Source organism: Haliaeetus albicilla, chromosome 19 (assembly GCF_947461875.1).
Source record: "Haliaeetus albicilla chromosome 19, bHalAlb1.1, whole genome shotgun sequence".
In the NCBI taxonomy this organism is placed as follows: domain Eukaryota; kingdom Metazoa; phylum Chordata; class Aves; order Accipitriformes; family Accipitridae; genus Haliaeetus; species Haliaeetus albicilla.
In genome coordinates, this window is record NC_091501.1 from 24,150,629 (window position 1) to 24,169,895 (window position 19,267).

At 37.8% G+C, this 19,267-nt stretch overlaps 1 protein-coding gene across 7 annotated transcripts in view; it reads right to left on the reverse strand.

Moving 5' to 3' along the window:
• CCDC91 (coiled-coil domain containing 91) overlaps nt 1-11,172 on the reverse strand; it is a 159,649-nt gene extending 148,477 nt beyond the window's left edge. For 2 of the 7 annotated variants that reach the window (XM_069806824.1, XM_069806823.1), the window contains exon 1: nt 10,508-10,759. The gene's annotated coding sequence lies outside the window, so the exon portion shown is untranslated. The other 5 variants (XM_069806821.1, XM_069806817.1, XM_069806818.1 and 2 more) reach the window with 4 other exon arrangements.
• Nucleotides 11,173-19,267: the final 8,095 nt, after the last annotated feature.

The following is a 19,267-nucleotide window of genomic DNA, read 5'->3' on the forward strand; positions in this document are numbered from 1 at the left end:
GGTTTACTTCTGAAAGTATGCATTGAAAATATTAAGGACTTATATTACATAGTTTCTGCTTGCTATAATTTAAAGAAAAAAAACAACAAAACAAAAAACCCAGCTCATAAATTTGTTCACCTGTGCACATACCACTGGGGCAACATGGGGGGGGGGGTGGAGGAAGGGGTGTATATATATACACACATATATAAAGAGAGAGAAAGAGAACACACTTATTTTCAGATAGTAAAACAAAAGGAATCTACGTATACCAAAGTCTTCAGGGCACACAGTCAATTTAAATTTAATAGTTTCCAGCAATAAATACAATTTGCCTCTATTTTTGAAATTTTCAAGCTCATTAATTCCTGTCTCTTCTCCTTTTAAAGAAAATATGGTTCTCAAACCAATATTGCTCTTTCAACCTCAACGAAGGGCAAGTCAAGCCTCTTCATAAACATTAAAGGCAGCTCATCCATGTATTTATAAGGATAACTCCACCAAATCTCAGGTACCTTCAATATCGATAGTTATAGCTGTATCACACACTTTTTAAGCACTCATTAACTAGAAAAAAGTATTCACAAAAATCCTAAAGCAGAAACTATTTTTTATGTTCTAATAATAAAATTAGTCTGATCCTGGAGTATCAATATCTCATTTTATCATTCATCATACAGTAATTAATATTAAATTTCTGTATGAATAATTTTTAAGTAGACTGTAACTTTTAAACAAAAGTGGGTTTAAATTCAGTTTCTGAGACTCTTTCCAGTCATTTTACAATGTTACTATACATTAGTGCTAATCAAGTGTGCAAGAACTTGGCCGGGCCGGGGAGGGGGGAGGAGCGGGAGTAAACCAAAATGTTTAACGTTTCCCATGTAACACATAGAAACATGAGAAAAACTTGAGAACCCACCAGCAGAACATATCACAGGCCACAAGACTTCACTGAAACCCATCATTTCAAACTAAGTACAACTTTTCTACAATCTACAGTTGATCAGGCCAAGATACTGATTTTCACTCCAGCAGCTTATAAACTAAAAGCAAGTCGACTGTGGCATATCTCTCTCTCTCTCTCTCACATGGAAACCTCTTTAGAAACTCTGCATTATTTCAGAAGTTGCACCCCATGGAAAGTCCTTTTAAAAGCTTAACTGGCAAGTGTATGCTAAAATATTTTGTTTTCCATCTAAAACTACACTAAATTCCAATCCTCAGAGACAGGATTTCCAGTTTATTTCTCTCTATACACACACAGTAAACTCAAGAACTGTAACAGAGGAAAGTGTTGTTAAAGTTTTGAAAAAAGAGTAAGCCTAGTGCAAAGAAGTTGACTGTAGCTCTCTTTTCCTCAGAAATTAAAAGAAAAGAAAAAAAAATCACTGTCCTGTGTTCTGCAATGAATAAAAGATATTAAAGTGAAAATGTAGGTATTTAATATAAAATGATACTAAAACAAATTTAAAGTAATACAACTCCAATCTTTCTCTCAAGCCCACCTCAAGATAAATGAAATCAAGTCTAGCAGTGTGTTCTGGCAAAGCATTTAATAAGGAAAAATTCAACTGTAAAGAACTACAAGATCAAGTTTTGGCAACAGGACACAGAACATCGGACAGCTTTTACCTACGTTCACCTTATTCAAAAACGTGAAGGAGACATGGAATGAACTTATAATTATTTAGTACATTATTCAGCATATTTAGCAGTTATTTTGTATATTTAATTATTTACAAGCTAACGGAACTTCAGAATCTACAGCATGTACAGAAAGCACTGTAAGCAACAAAATGTTTTCATACTCTGAAACATTTGAAATTAAATCATCCTATAGGATGTCTAATGGAATGAAGAAGAGGAGTGGCTTAAGAGTGAATTTAGCATTAGTCTTTACTTGTCAACGGTATCTATACATATTTGCATAGACACCAAGACTACTTCAAAAGTATATTGTTAATATAGACTTCTAAATGAATACTCAAAGCACTTCAGTTTTGGTTTAGCAGTTTTGTACCTCAATCTGACTAAGTTTGCCATTACCACTGCAAACTGAGCTAAGGACTCATTGACATAGCCACTAAATAACCTCTAGGTGCAAACTGTCTCAGAGGTTTTTCAGAAATATTAACAGAAAAGCACAGCGAGTGCTATTTGCATGAAAAGCTACCTTTTTGCTGGCCTGGAAGAAAAAAGAACTGACTAGCAATGAATGAATAAGTGCTATTTTCATGTCCCCTATTTGAAGTTCAAATTAGTTTGGTCTCTCAACTATCTACAACATTTCCAAACCTTTGGAAGTTTTGCATTTTGAATCTTCAAATTTTACCTGCTGCCTAGCTCAATAAATAAGTGTAATCTATTACTGTTATCACGTACTCCCTCACACACATTAATTCCCACAGATAACACTTACTTAACATCCAGATTCACTTACTTCTCTGATCTAGATGGTACTCCGAATATAAATTTCACCAACTATTGTACCAAGGGATGTCTTCCAGCAAATGTAGTCAGGACTGTTATCTCTTCAACACCCAAAAATCTTTATATACCACTCAATAACAGTGTCTTTTAAATAGGAGCTACACTTCTTGTAGCAAGGCATGGCCTTTCAATGGACTGTGATCAGACACAAACACCTGCAGGAAGTAGATGGTAAAGCGTGATACATGGTAACTTAAATTAGTTGTACTGTTCTTCACAGCCCATACCTTGCAGATATCATCACAATCAGAAGCATATTAAATGAGCAATCTTTTAGTCTCTTCCCCTATTGCAGGGGACAGCAGTCAGAAAAATAATACCCACATATTCACCCTGAATACACAGAACTAAAAATGGAAAATAATTTTGTTCTGTGGACAAACTTCTTGGAGAAGAGCATGAGAAAATTTGTAACTGCAGCAGTGATACTACCTGTTGACCAATGTCCTCTGCCCCGGCTTAACTGCAGCCTGACGATACAACAAAGAATCTGCTGCCTGGCTTAGCACAGACACACATTAACTAAAGACACTGATAGTCCCTTGCACAAACCATCAGGAAATTGCTGTAGAAAAATATAATTTGTAAACAAATAGGTTAGGTGAACCACTCAGAATTTTTTTTTATTTTTTTTTTTGGTCATCCCTCTCTGCCTCAGCTTAGGTCAATAGTTACCTATTTCTACCATATGCAGTTTTATTTTATCTTCCTAACAGGTCTATTATCAGTCAGTGAATTTAGATTCCTAGGTTTTACCCATTATAGCCAAAACCATATGCAGAACATTAGGCTAGTTTTCTGACAGCTCCTTTCCCCCTAACTTTACACCCCAGTAGAAAACAGAAATCTAAACAATGTACCAGGTGGAACAAAGACTGGTTTTATCTTGAATTTCTTCACTTGAATATAATCCCCAGGGAAGGACATAAAAAATTGCTTATGAAATTCTAATTTTAAGGCTTGTAACACGTTGTTACAGAGAATCCCTTCATCATATTGTATACTGAATTCAGATTGGTTTTGAGTTGCTGCAATGGGTTGTTAGTTTCTGCTTCTCAGATGAAGGGGGTTCATTTGTTTGGTTTTTTTAAATGTTAAACTACTTTCAGAGCTAGGTTAAGCAACCTGTTTCACTCTGCATTTAAATGTAGTAGGGGATTATATTCACTTTTCGCAGCTGGGTTAAGTGAGTAGGCACCATTAACCCAAGCTGAAGTCTGCTGCTGCTTAGAGTAGTAAAGGCATGAAACACATTTCAAAGGGTCACCAATTGTCCTCATAGTTTTCTCTGACCAGACTATGCAATGTATTTCTTCCCTTACCTCTTAACTTAAGGTGTTTGAGGACACAGGATCTTTATCTTAAAAAAAAAAAAAAAAATTTTCAGAAAAAAACACCATCATCTTCCTTTTCTCTGTTAGAATATAAAAGCAACTGAAACTGCTAAGTCCTACATCAGGTGTGCCTGGAGTTCTTCACAACAAATACACACAAAAAGACATTAAAAATACAAAGTCTTAGTCCCAGCTGCTATATCACTTCTGCCCAACTAAACCTGTATCAAACTCTGACATCTTGGCCATAATGAAGTGACTAAACAATCTCCCCCCCCTCAAAAAAAACACCAAAAAACAAACAAAAACTACCCTAAAATAAAGAACGATGAACAGCCAGTCCTGAAATTTTAAAATTATCTTACAGCTACTGACTTACAACAGTTAGATCTTAACTCAAATGGAAATCATAGGTGTGTATGACCTGGTCAACTCCTCAGCTCATTTTACACAAAATAATTTGTCTGCTAACAAGCTGGACTGAATTTGGACCACTGATTTTGAAGTGATAGATTCTGGACCCCCATCACTATGTCCCCAAGACATTCTGATATGCCCTACCCTCATGCATTAAGAAGGTCATTATAAACATTTTTAGTAAAAAAAAAAGAAGAAAAAAACAAACAAAAAACCACCACCAAAACAAAACATACAAGCTGCAACACTTCTAGAAAACTTCGGATGGACACCAAATCAAAATCACTGGTTTGTGCTAACCAATGAGAATGCATGTAGTCTGTTTTGCCTTTTTTTTTTTCCTGTCTTAGCAAACACTTCTCTCTAAAGTCAGTCTGTAACTCCTCTAGAAGTGAAGTGCAGAAAGTTTTTCCTATCAAACAGAAGATTTTTTTTTTTTTTTTTTTTTTAAATAAACAGGACTGTCATTGGCCACAAGCTCCTACTACATCACAGATCAAACACTTTCCATTTTCTTACTACTACTCAGAGTAATCGCAAATCTAACGTGGAAAAGGAATTAAAACTGACATTCAAAGACCTCAGGTAAAAACACTGCCTTTCTGAAATCCAGGCATTCCAGACAAGGGCTGCTGTACCAAAAAAGGCAAAAGGTACACCTACAAGAAGGTAAAGACCTGTCTCAATACCAGATAGAACTCAGTCTGGAAATCTAACTATAAAATCATATTATAATCTGTTCTCACCTTATGAATATATACATTTACAAAATTCCAATATAAAATTATTTACCCTATTCCATTTAAAAAAAACCCATTTGATAGATATTTAGACCTTTTGCAGTAACCTTTATTGGGTTTTAAATATTGAGAACATTTTCATCACAACCATATTATAAAAACTCAATTAGCATCAGAAATACAAAAAAATCAACTTAGAAAACAAAGACTCTTAGAAAGACTTGAGTCCCTAAATTATTTTTCAGAACAGGATCTGCATGAGCACAATGACGACATGATCCTACTAATGCTTTCTCATATCTCCACAGGCTGTTAAATGCAAATTACAGTCCATATCCTGCCCCTTTCTAACATGAGTGGTCCTCTAAGTTTTAATGAGTTTATCAATTGGCAAAACATTTTTTAAATATTTTTACATTTAGTTAAGAAAATAAATAAGCACTGTAATAAAAACTAATAAAATGTTTAATTTTTTTGTTTTTACATTTCATTAATTCATTATTAGTAACATTATTGATACATAAAAACATTAGCAAAACATACTGGAAACAGTGACAATTCTACAATAACAAACTGAAATCCACCAGACTCTCAGGGAACAATGACTAACTCTGTGGGACTCCATAACCCCTTTCTAAAATGGAGTCAATGCATCTCACAATGAATTTGTGTGGGGAAAAATATTTAAATACATTTTCCCTCCTTTACATTTTTCCTAATGCTTTACCATATAGCCCATATAAACTGCAGAATTATGTTGCCTTGATGTTACCATTCCCTTTAGATGCTGACCTAAAGCCAGAAGAAATCCCATTTATCCACTGAAATTTCCAAATTTTAAGCTTTCTTCAGCATTACAGAAGGTATGTCTCATGTAAATATATGGACAGAAAATTCAGCAGCCCAATTCTTCATTTGTAGGAGGCACCTACACACCATAATCTTTAAGAATATACTTTGCCCAGTGAAGGTGCAGGGCAATCCCTAAGCAATTTCCAGTACTTTAAAAATAGCCTTTACAGATTGTAACAGTAATCTTCTGCAGCCAGGCTCAGGGGGTAGTTCCTGACAGAGAGACCCCCTGTACATAAAGAAAAGCCCCAAACTGTACCAGGGAAACATGGACCCCAACCTCAGCAAGGATTAATGACAAGATTTTCCCAGAAAGCAGGTACTCATTCTGGGTACATAACAACAGATAAAGCATCTCTAAATCTGCTCACATTCTTACAAATTTCTCCCACCTTCATTCAGTGTACGCAAAAGAACATGTGCAACAGCAATTATGTCTACAGCAGTTATTTTCTTGAAAAGTCCATAGCTTAGAGCAAATGTTTGTCATCCCTTTCAGCTCACATTTATTCACCCAGAGCTCCATCTCTTCCCCAGAGTGTTCATAGAATAGAATATTTCAGTTGGAAAGGACCTACAACAATCATCTGGTCCAACTGCCTGATCACTTCAGGGCTGACCCAAAGTTAAAGCATGTTGTTAAGGGCATTGTCCAAATGCCTCTTAAACACTGACAGGCTTGGGGCATCGACCATCTCTCCAGGAAGCCTGTTCCAGTGTCTGACCACCCTCTCGGTAAAGAAATGCTTCCTGATGTCCAGTCTAAACCTCCCCTGGCGCAGCTTTGAACCATTCTCATGTGTCCTCTCACTGGATCCCAAGGAGAAGAGCTCAGCAGCCCCCTCTGCACTTTCCCTCCTCAGGAAGCTGTAGAGAGCCATGAGGTCGCCCCTCAGCCTCCTTTTCTCCAAACTAGACAAACCCAGTGACCTTAGCCACTCCTCATAGGACATGCTCTCCAGCTCATAATATTCATATTGAGGTAAGTATGAAATTTTCATTACATTTTCAAACACATTTATCATCACTTGAAACACATGATTGCAAATTGCATGTTTTTCTGCTTCTATTCAGATCAAAAGAATCTAGTGCCTTGGCATGGCTGTGTTGCCACACAACAGCTCTTAAGAATGCAATACTTCATCATCAGAGTACAATTCCTCAATGCATACAAAAACTGAAACACAACCAATAAGCATACTCAAACATTGGCCAGTGTTCCATAAACTGCCTGACATATTAGATCTTTTTTTACTAAGTTGCACTATAGTTTGGACATGCTTGATTTTCTTAAAATTAAAACTTAGAACTTTGTGCAAATATAACAGAAGACATATTTTTACATTGGCTGAAATCAGCAACTTAAATTAAAGCCATTTCCAGATTCCTCTCTGAAAGACATACAAAAACTGAACTGTGATCCCTTTAATGACAAATAGCAAAACCTGCTTTTCTTTTATAGGTGTTATACAGGCATGAGAACCATTTTTATTTCTGAGGATCCAGAACACCTTTGTAAATATTATGTCCATTCCTCTAGCTCTGTTTCAAAGGCTTGAAATGTTTACTAGACCATATCTGTAACAATGTGATCAACAGGAAATATTAGCCTCACATACACAAACCAAGGCAGACAGATGCCACATCCAGCTGCTGAAAAACTGCAGAAGAGTTCTATAAAAATGCCATCCCTAAAAATCTCTTTAGGAATATCCATCACCACTTTAACAAGCAAGTACATGTAAAGTAATAAATTTAATTCACTTTCTTTTAATTCAAGAAGCCCGCTATGATTGCTTAAAAAGAAATTTACGGCTACTTAATTCTGCTTCTCCAACCATACCCTATAATGGAAATTACATTTTTAAGACTTGGTTTCACCAAAAGAGTGGACAGAACCCCCAGAATTAATTTTGGACACTCCAAAAATAAAACTGTCAGCTGAACAATGTAAAGGAAAAAAGCCTGCTATGTCAGAAAAGCAAAATTCTTCACATTGGTCAATCCCAAACTCTTCAGGAAGAAACAATATGAATCCTACTGTACGTTAAGAAAGTCTAGATACTATGTTATGCTACATTAAGAAAATTACAAGTCATTTAATTCCTTTCTGTAAAAATAGCACCACTTCTGGAGACTCAGGTCTGGAAAGCAGGTACCATTGCTTAAGGAACACAAAGGGATAAAGGAAGATAAAGGTTGCAACAGGCCTTATCAGAAAACTTAAATCCAACTTTAAAATTTAAGGTATTTATTTTTACTAACACAAGTAAGGGTTATTTCCACATAAACCTTAAGTCTTTAGAAGGACAAGATAACCAAAACAGAAAACCAACCCCCGCCTTGAATTTCTGATGCATTCTTGTAAGTATCAAAGTAACAAAGTAGTGAAATGTAACAGATGTTAACTTTGCAACACTTTTTAGATAATCTACCACTTACAAGCACTTAAAGGTAGATCTCGTCTGCATGACTTAAAAGGTATGACTGTCTGCAGCCTGAGACCTCTAACGTGCTATGGAAAAAGCCCTATACAAAAGAAAAAAAATCACTGAAAAATTATCAAGATTGGTTTAACAACAGTTGTTTCCTTCATTATTATGATGAAATTAGTTTTACATAAGCAGAAAGTACTTTCTTGTAAGGGCAGTTAAGCGTCAAAAACTGCATAAATGGACAATAGCAGATTACAAAACACACAAGCATATCAGACCATTGCAGACTGAAACAACCACCTTGTGAACGTGAATGGACTCAAATGAACACGGGCAAGAGGTATTCTGAACTTTACATTTAAAGATTCACAAAAAGCTTGTTTCCATCACACCACAAACTTTCCATTTGGTGTTGCAAGCTTTCCTGGAAGTTGGTTTTCAGTAAGTCAGGAGGAATCAAGCCAACTGCTCAGATACACACCATACTTAGATGTCTTAGCAGTTCTGTAAACATTTGGAGAATGCCAGTTATTGCCCTTAAGATTGCAATCCAACTGTGCCTCTGGACCAGAAAAACGCATTATAGCACAACTGTATTCTGACATCTATGAATCTATGTAGCTATCATCATCCTGAATGTCAGCCTGACACCACATAAACAGCTAACATTGTCTAGATGACATATATTCTTCACCAAGCTCTGGCAGTAGTTGTGTCACTTGGAAAGAAACACAACGGAGCTAGTCTAACAGTCCATGGCGTTCAAAGACATGCAGAAAACAATCAAGGAGAATGTAATTAAATGGAAAAGTACTTAAACTGCATTAAGAGTTCTAGTGAGGCACTGGCTAATCAATATGTCTCAACACCTTTGTGGAAGTTTATGTATGAACATCACAGATGTAAATGTGTCACCAGGTATACTCAGTTTTCAGTCATTTCTATCTCTAGGTAGAATTAAACTGGAAGGAAGACTTCAACTTAATTATAGCAATGGTCAGAATAAAGATTTGGCTAAAAACACATCCAAAGGTGACAGACTCTATTTTAATATCCACTGTCTCAATTTGGTATGTACAAAATCCACCTACCTCCTCAGATGAGATACAGTAAAATACCATCTCAGCATGCGTAAGCTGTGATGTCCCAGACTAATAGCAGAAGGCATTATTGGTGAAGCTATTCACGAAGACATGCTGAGGCACACAGCACAGAAGTTATTCTCCTAGTCTCCTGTATTTAATTGCCTTCCTTTCAAAATAACGTAAAATAAATTTGCACCAGATTCAAGAATCTCTTTAAGAGGTTCTGAAATTGGCTCTGGGATTATCTAATATTCATTGAGCACCCAGGCATCACCTGTTTGAACACTGCTGTGATTCTTTTCTTTCAACTCCTACCAGCATGGAGTTCACTGCTACACTTGTTAACAGAGGTTGCCTGTTCTACAAACTCTGTTTGAAAACAGTCAGCAGGCTGTTTCCTGTATTAGTGACTGAGAAACTGACATCCGCGATGAAAATTACTAGAACATTAGCACCAACAGTTACTTAGACATTCAAGCCATGGATATGGAGGCACTCAGAACAAAGTCATAAGTTTAAGAAACATATGCAGAAGAGCAAAATCTGAAGAGCAGGAGAAAGTAAAACAGCCAGAAAGCACCAAGAACAAAAACAATTAAGCAAGTCTACAGAAACAGGTGTTCAAGCACTGTGACAAAAACTACCCAAAGCTCCACTAAAATGCTGCAGTAAGATGGCAAGAAATGCATTCACAATATGTAGCTGTTCAGCAAAAAGAACTGCTAAGGTAGGAAAGGAAAATTGCTTACAAGATAAACTATTGTCTCCTGAGACAAACCAAAGCTGCAGAGAGAGTTCATCGAGGGAGCATCCCAGAGCAAAAGGTTAAGCTCAGGTGCTGAGGTATCAAGAGGATATAGTCAACCCTATTATACATATGAGAAGCCTCAAAACCAAAAATGTTTAAAGACCAGATTTACAGAAAATGTTTTAGATGCTTTAAGATTTGGACAGATTTTCAGAAAAATTTCAACATCTAACTCCATTTATAGTAACAGACATGAGGCACACAGGCACCTCTGAAAAAAAATCAAACTAGATATTTCACCACAACTTAAGATTCTGGACAGTGTTTGAAAATTTGGCCATGCACGGTTTGGCCTCAGAAGCGGGGGAGCAGAGAAGTGATAGCCAAGATTTCCAAACCTCTGGGCTAGAGAACTACTCACAAGGTTCTCCTTCCTGTTGACAGGGATATCAATTTTCTGGTGCAGGGAAGGGAAGCTCCTGTTGTTCCTCTAAACTACTTTTAAAATCCCCTTTCGTAGCAACCCTTAAGTCTCGTCACTAAGAACAGCCCCCTCAGCACACGGGTATCGACACTGGCGGGCCGCAGCTGTGGCACAGGCAGGGCCTGGACCCCGGGGGGCAGCACCGGAGGAAGAGTCGGGCAGATGAAAGCAGGCCTCGCAGAGACAATCAATCACCTGCGGCAACCGCTCCAGCCAGGCTCCGCCAACCGCCGGTACCAGCCCAGCTCCAGGCTCCGCAACCCCGCTGAGGGGAGGGCGGCGAACCAGCTGGAAACAGCGCCTGCCTTCCTCCCCCCCTCCCCGCTAGGCTTAACTCGGCGCGGGTGGGCAGCCTCTACACAGGAGGACGGGAGGCGGCTTCCCCCCTCCGCTTCAGCCCGCCCCGGTCAGTCAGAGACAGAGACGGACCCGGCCGCCGCCGCCGCCGCCACGCTCCCGCCCAGGCAGCGCGCGCGCGCTTCGCCCCTCAGGGCCGCCCGCTCGCTCCGGGAAAACCGCCCGCCCGCCAGCCCGGCCTCACCCGGATGTGGATTTCACGCCGCTCCCTCCGGCACCACGCGAGTCACGTGGCGCCGCCCCCCCTCCTCCTCCTCCTCCCTCCTCGCACGCGCGCGCTGGAAGCCGGCGGCCGCTGATTGGGTGCCCGGCTGAGGGCGCGCGCGGGGGGCGGGAGGCGCGCTCCCGCCGCCGGGCTGAGGTAACGGCCGCCGCCGCCCTGAGGTAACGGCTGCCCAGCTGGTGTCGATGGGGCGGCCTGGGGAGCGGCGGGCCGCCCTCGGACGGGGCCTTATTGTTCCTTACCGGGCTTGTCACGGAAACCCGACGCCGCTGGACTCGCCGGCTGGCGCCGGTCTCGGAGCAGCCCCGGCCCCTGGATGGAGCCTTTGCCTCTCGGCCTTGGGTTGTGCGGTCAAAACGTGGTTGCTTGGGCTGCCTGCCTGGTGGCTTGGGCTCGTTGCTTCAAGCTTTCTCCTCAAAGAGCAGCGGCACGCTTAGTTAGCACCAGCTGCTGCCCTTCTGGGTCATCACCGAAAATGAATCGAGAACTGACTGGACAGTGAAGATGAGACCACCCCCCGCCCCGGTCTGGACAGGAGGAGAAGACAAGCTTCTGGGCAGTCCTCTCTGCAGTTGCTGTGAGGTGCCGAGAGCACGTGGCGTCAAGTGGCAGAAACTGAGCTGGAGCATCCAAGTCATGAAAGACATACCATGGTGTGATGAACTGGGGAAGCTTAACCGGTTATTTTCACTACTGAACCTATTCTGTGAACAAAACAGATTCAGTATCTGGTAGAACAGATACTTACTTAATGAACAGTGCATTAAAAGACACAATGAAAAAGATTTAGCATTATGGCACTGGAACGGTACACTGCAGTAATTTTCTTATTCCATACTATATGAAGAAACAGAAAATATGATGGTCTAGGCTGTATGTCCCTTTACACCTGACAGCAGTGTTCCCAAAGGTGGCGACAGAACATGTATTTTTTCTGTAAATAACGTATGCACCTTTATCAGTCTTTTTACAGGTTATGCCATGCATTAAAAAAAAAAATAAAAGGGTTGTGCCTCAATCACTATAAAAGTTGAAAGTTTGATGGACATCTCTGAAACATTCATCCTCAGCAGACAAAAACAGCAGTTCTAAGGGCTCTTGTTTTCTGCATTAGTTAATCTTCCACTGCAGTATTATCCCAGCTATAGATCATTACATAGGTCAGTCAGATGGTAGAGTTTCTTCTTGGATGTACAAGGGGAAAAAAATCTTCGCAAGAGAACCTTTTGAATATTCTATATTAATACGTGGACATTCAAGGAGTCCAGTAAAGTTTGAGTCAGTAGTCATCTCATTGGTTTCTATAATGCTAAAAGTGAAAATTCAGATTCTCAGGACTTAAGGAGATCCTTTCCAGAATGGTGTTGAAACACGCTTTCAAGCCAGGACTGCCTGCTCCTGTTTTGTCAATAAACTGAAGATTTCGCTTTTGTACTATGAAGGTATCATTCTCTTTGTACAGATTAATGCAAATTTCTATTACTGATTACTGAAGGCAGTAATCCTTAAGTATGTTAAGTTTGTAATGAACATATTCTGTTCTGCCTCTGCAACATGTTCCTTTTCTTTTTAGAGTTTGCCATACTGTTTCTGCAGAAGGAATAAGCATATTCTGGGCAAAAAGCCAAGAAAAAGTAGCTCTTTACCAAGCTAAATTAGGTAATTACATTTTCACTGTGTTTTTAAAGCACAGCTGTATCTTTTGGGTTATGAGAATTAGTATATAATATATTTAACTTTATACTTTTCTTCTTATGTAAGGGAAAATGTCCCTTCAAAATGCAGACTTGTCTAATTAGCTCATTTTCTCCATTTTGAAAATAAGTAAGAGTAAATGCATTGCTTATTATAATTTTATTTTTTTTTTATTTTTCCCAAGTTTAATGGTTTATAGTGACCATTATCAGATGTCTCTTACTTTTTTCAGTGTCAGAATTTGGTAGATGAGAAAAAAATGAAACCACTTTTGTTTTGATTTTCCACTAAAATGATTACATTAATATTATATCTCAATACTTCTCAATACTATTTTAATGACAGGTAATAAGTATCAATGAAAGATGACATATAGTTAGTTACTCAGTTTTCTCTGTGCTAAGAAAATGACACCACTAATGCTATGCTCTCAGTAACTGAAGAAGACTGATAAAAATTAGGCTGTGATTTTGTTAAGTAGATACACGGTAAGATTACAGTATCTTACAGAGTTCTTTGAAGCCTACAATCTAAATAGTCACTAATCTTTTTTAGCGTCTGTAAAAATTAAGTGTGCAACTTCTAGTGCATGTATAGTAAACTAATACTGGTCTAGAAAACAAATTCATAAACTATTAAATGTAGGTTTCGTTGATTTAAAGTGCTCAAAAATTTCTTGAAACAGTATGCAAAAGTATCTTCTATCCTTAATTCATGTACCAGCATCACAAGAGAGGAAAGTGTCCCTAGTATACTAAAACAGTTCCAAAAAGAAATCAAATATTAAGGTTTTTCATGTACAATAATGTTTATCTTGTCCAAAAATCAATTTCAACATCAATTCTGCACAATTTAGATTTTTGTAACACAAGCCTCTATCTCTGGTTGTTGTTTTTTTGTTGGGGTTTTTTTCCCAAATTAACTCAAGTGGGAAAAGTCCTTTAAGTCTATAATTTTCTAAGTATCTGTATTTTATGGTTTCCTTGGGGTCTGATGTGGTTTTGTTTTGATAATCATCTTCCCTGCTGAGTTGCCACACTGTAGCCCTTGAAATATGCTGCTGCTGGTGAATCTACTTCAACTTTTACTTCAGCTGACCTGTCTCAAGGCACTCAACAGTTAACTTTGAAAATCTCCCTGGATAATGCCCCTTGTATTTTAGGAGTATTTCCTATTGTAATGCACCCCAAGGAGATAGAACAAAAATTTTCTTACTGTGTAACACTGCAGTTCATTGAATACCTTGATCTGGAGACACCACCAGTATAAATTGTTGGCATTCTTCCAAACTAGTACTGATTCTTGACAGCCACCATATTTTGGGAAACTAAAGGATGAAGAAACAAAAGGAAATGAGAAAATCCATTTGTCTCACTCTCAGACTCATTCCCTGAAGCCTGAAATGGACAATTTAATAAATGTAAATTCAGCAAGTAAAGAAAAAGCAAGAGGAGGAAACACATTTCAAGCTATACACTGATTGCAGTTTTTAAAAGCGATCAGGAAGTACAAGCTGTATAGGAGGTTTATATTTTGACTTAAGATTGAATGTAGCAATTAGCAAAAGGTTGATTGTTTATATTTGGTAGCTGTACTCGACTTTAAACTATGTTTCTCTAGAGTTTTATGAAATATGAAAAAAGACCTTTCATAATACTTAGATTAACTGAAAAACAGAAAGTCCAGTATAATTGCATCCAAAATAGTTTGAACCAATCTAAGACCAAAAACTACTTAATTTAGGCTGAATGTTATTGTTATGTCTCCTAGAGAGCAAAGTTTATAGAGATTCCTGTCAGTTCTGGAACTTTTTTTTAATTGATTCAGCCTTACATGGTAACATTAGGTGGTTATAAATAAGTGGGTAATACCACCCTTCAGTATAGCAGTTTGTGTGGTATGAAGCAAGCCAGTCATATTTGTGGGTCTTCCAAATCAAACAATGTTTGTAATGTTATTGGACTGGATGCTTTTTTACATCTTTGTAGACAAACAAGAAAAACTGTGTGGAACAAGCATGATTTGTAAAGTAGATATTGGATTCATTTACCACTGTTAAATGCCCTCATTAACCTAAAGAGCTGAGTTCCTTAAATCGGTGACATAACTGACAACAAAATGTAGTATTCACTTTTCTTTTTCTGAAGCAAATTGGGACAATGGGACACAGGACATTAAGCTTCTTTATATGAAAAATTACCACTATTTTAATACTGTGCCATTCAACATTTTCAAATACAGTCAGGGATTATAGCATCTAAAGTCTTTTGATCTGTTGTTTGGTGATCAGCAGGAAAGAATGGACCAAGTTCAGCTTGTTAGCAAACTATCGTTTCCATAAGAACCAACATACTCTCTCATTCTTGTGCTCAATATTAGGAGCAAGATCCAAACAGTTAAACAGCTTGAATGGGCAGGAGAAGAAAACACTGTGTCAACCCTGAAACTAGCCATCATATGTAGAATAATTTAGTCTGTTTCACCAACTTAAATCTCTGATTTCTTCCATATTGAGGTCACTACTCCCATCACCACCTAGTTCAGTCCTCACTGGTATTACCACAATTGGCAATAAAGCAAAAAGGATATTTGTTGCTAGACCACAATCCGCCTGCTTAGAAAAATTCTGCCACCCTTTTCTACCCACTAAAAAAAACCACAGTCAAAGCATACTATGCCTTTTAAGGTTTTACAGGAAAAATCATTATGATTTCCTTTCAAGAAAATTTACTAAAAAGTAGACATTTAAAACTCCTGCTCTTAAACAAAAAGCCTGCTATAGAGTAGCTTTTTTCCCTAACCTATTGTAATATATTTCTCCTTTTGGATGACAGTAGCAGAACCCAGAGGCCAAGTTCTAAAGTATTTTTTCCCATTTATAGAAACTGTCTATTGGCAAACTCTTTAGGCAGTTATAGGTAGAAATGTAAAGTTTTCTCCAGGTTCATCAAGTAGGCATCCTGATAAAGTATTGTACTGTACCTGCCATCTCAAGTCATGCAATCTTGTGCATGCAGTGAATTAGTAGTATCCACTTTACTAACCTTCACTAATCGTTACAGCTTTTATGCATCTAACCAGACACTGTGACTTGGTGACTTGGTGTTTTTCTGGGTTGACTGTTTTTGTTTTAAATATTTGGTCCTCCTGTTTTTTAAATCCTATGGAAGTACTTTTGAATTTGTAATCAGTGATCTATTTTTCAGCTACCATTTTCCAGGTTTAATTGATTTGTATGTTAAGTGCATTTGTATGAGCAGCAATGCACACTGGAGACTTCTTTGTGAAATCATGTTAAAAGGTTTAAGACAGATTTTTGATTCACAAGAGCAACTCTTTTTAAATCAGTTTTTGCATGCTTCTGCAAGAGCAATTTATGAACAGTGCTCTTACTTCAAGTGGTATTTTCCTACAGTATTTTAGTTTCCCTTATTTAATGTTAAAATAAATAAATATTTGAGTTCATAGAAATTCTAGAGAAAACAATATTGCACAAAGAAATCACCTAGTTAATCATGGAAAACTGCACAAGTGCTGGGAGTTTGGTTAAGCTGTGAGGGAAATGTCCAAGTAGTCCTTTTTAAAGCCATTACAAGCATACTTGCAGCACTTTAAATCAGTCAAACCTCGTCAACAAGAACTAGGGCTGTATTCTTCAGCTGGTAGCTAATGTACACACATTTTGTAAGGATTTGAAAGAGTGGACAAACAAGGTCCATAAATTCTCTCAACAGCAAGTTCAAGAACTCTGAACTTTACCCAAAACAAATAGTTTCTGAGGACAAAAGTATTGCCATTTGAAAATAATTCTATTTTTCCACTTGGCTTTCTTAGAACTTCAGTATTCAAGACTTCTATGGATCATTCTGAAGCATAATTTTATTTCTAACGTAATCAGTACCTTCTCCACAATGTTGCCAAAGTACATAAAGTTAAGAATATGTTGCGGGTTAACCCCTGTACGAGATAAATTCAATGGGGCAAAAGTTTTCCTAAAGCTTTTGGTCCTCTTCCTAAGTTTTTGCTGTGTTGTTGTTTTTCAGTAGTTATTTTAATTTTTAATAAATACATAAAAAGAAAAGGACAGGCTTTGGAGCATTGGATTTATCCCATGAACATGGTTTTGTGGAGACCACCTCAAGGAATGGGAGAGCAGTTAAATCATGCCACTTCACTTACTTACTTTTTGTACCTCTACTCAGAGTACCAATATTTGGAAGGCAGAACTTTATCATAAGGATTTTGTTTGTTTATTTATATTTTGCTAAAATTACTGAGAAAATTTATAATAATAAGTTTGCTGTATTAATAGCAATGACTTGATACAGACATTAAGTAATCTAGGAAGTCATGCAGTCAGTCCTGAACTTCCTTTCAGCAGGAAGTGACACAGTTCTCTCTAAGCTATGGAAATCCAGTGCTGACAGAGTAAACAAATGTGTCCTATGAGGCATCTGGGAAACTTAGTTTCACTTGCAGTTTTACCATAGGTTTAAATTCTGGCCTTAGGACTGACGAATATGAAAAAATACAGCCTTCAGAATCGTTCACATAACATGGTACAAGTATTACTTTACAATAGCAAGCACTTCCTTAAATGATGCACAGTAACGTGTGTGTATCTAGCCTATAACCATTATTGACCTTAGACTCTTTGGCAAGATTTGATATCTCACTGCCCCTTACCCCAAACCATAGAAATGGTCTGCAAAATGTTAATCAATAGAATCTCAGAAACCACAGGTGGATGGTCAAACAATCAAAAGCTAGGCACAGAATTTTTCAGAGAACTTGAGTGTCCCAATTACTAAGTCAGGGGCTGAGCTGGGAGGCTACAAGTGAGCAAAGACAGGATCCTGTAAATAAGGTCATCATCTGAGCACCAAAGAAGGACAAACACTGTTGTTTTGGAATAGCTACTTGGAATTGCGTGTCCTATAGTGCAAAGCATGACTCTAGTACAATAGTTGAACCAGATGCAGTACCACATTAGTCAGTCCTGGAATCCTCTCTCACCAGATTTGCTGGAACCAGGTACTGCATCAGACTGGTCAGCATATTAGAATATCATTCCTTCTGAGTAATTTAATATCCACTCTTAAAAATAGCTTGCAGTAAGACCCAATTGTATTGCAGATGAACTCCAAAAATTATTCCAAGAAAGTTCCTTACTATCTCACATTAAAATCTTCAGACTAGCCTCTTCACAATCCTGGAGTTATTTATAATCGACTATGACTTTGTTAGGTTTGAGACAGATGCAGGGAAGCTGCCGGAAATGTTCTGGAACAACAATTCCTCAATTAGTTCTCTTTGTAAAAAGTGTGCATCCTTTTCTGAGTCCTGGACTTTGTCAGCAATGGTGGCTGCACTCATTACTGTTGGACAGCTATTACATAGGGAATGACATTCTTTCCACCGTCAGTCAGAGGGGACTGACCATTCCTTTCTTCAGCCGTAATCCAACAGTGTCAGACAATTGCACCAAATGTGAGCCCTGAAGGAATTTCAGTCTGGTTTTATGTATCCATGTCTAGATATAGTCAAAGACCGAGTTTGAAATTACGATACTAAAAAGAACACAGATTTCTGTTCCACTCCTGTTTCCTGAATGAAGACATATTTTTTCCATCTCTTCACACTAAAGTTGAGGGAGAATGATCTGTCTCTAGAATTAGATGCAATCAATCATTTTTGCTGGTTGACCACTTACAAAATCGCTACAGTAGGGATTTATTCATATAAAAATGCATATAGCTGAAATGTAGCAATGGAAAATTACATTTCTCTTTCAGTCCTGGATAAATTAATCTCTATTTTATTAATTAAAACATCTTTAATGCTACTAATTGAAGTGGTTTAGCCAAGAACGTAAGTGACCCACGTAGTTGCGTTTCATTATGGAAGGAAAAAAAATTGTGGAATGAACACCTGAAATAATAATTATTTCTTAGATTACTGTCTGATACAGAAAAAACCGTGACATACATATAGCAAATGTTTTGTATAAATTGCATCTTTGCATTGTGCAACCATGTGATAAACCTTTCTTTGGATAGCATTGTAGTAATAATCATTAAGCAAATAGGTGATTTCTGTCCAAATCCAGATTATTTATCCATCTACTGGAGCTTGTTTTTCCATTAGAAGGACTCCCAAGTAATCCAGCTGCTATGCAAAAATTCAATTAAAAACATAAAATGATAGTTTGACTAGATATTTTTCTTGAAAATAGATAAAGCGTCAAATGTTTGCTAATGTGAAAGTGTAGCAAAGAAACTGCCTGACAAGCAAAGGAATACAAGGAGCATTGAAGTCTTTTGACATTCATAAAATACATTATCACCTTGGAGAAATTATTACAAGAAGGCAGCCCTTATTTTTCTTTAAAAAAAAAAAAGTTCATTGGGCAAACCCGGGAA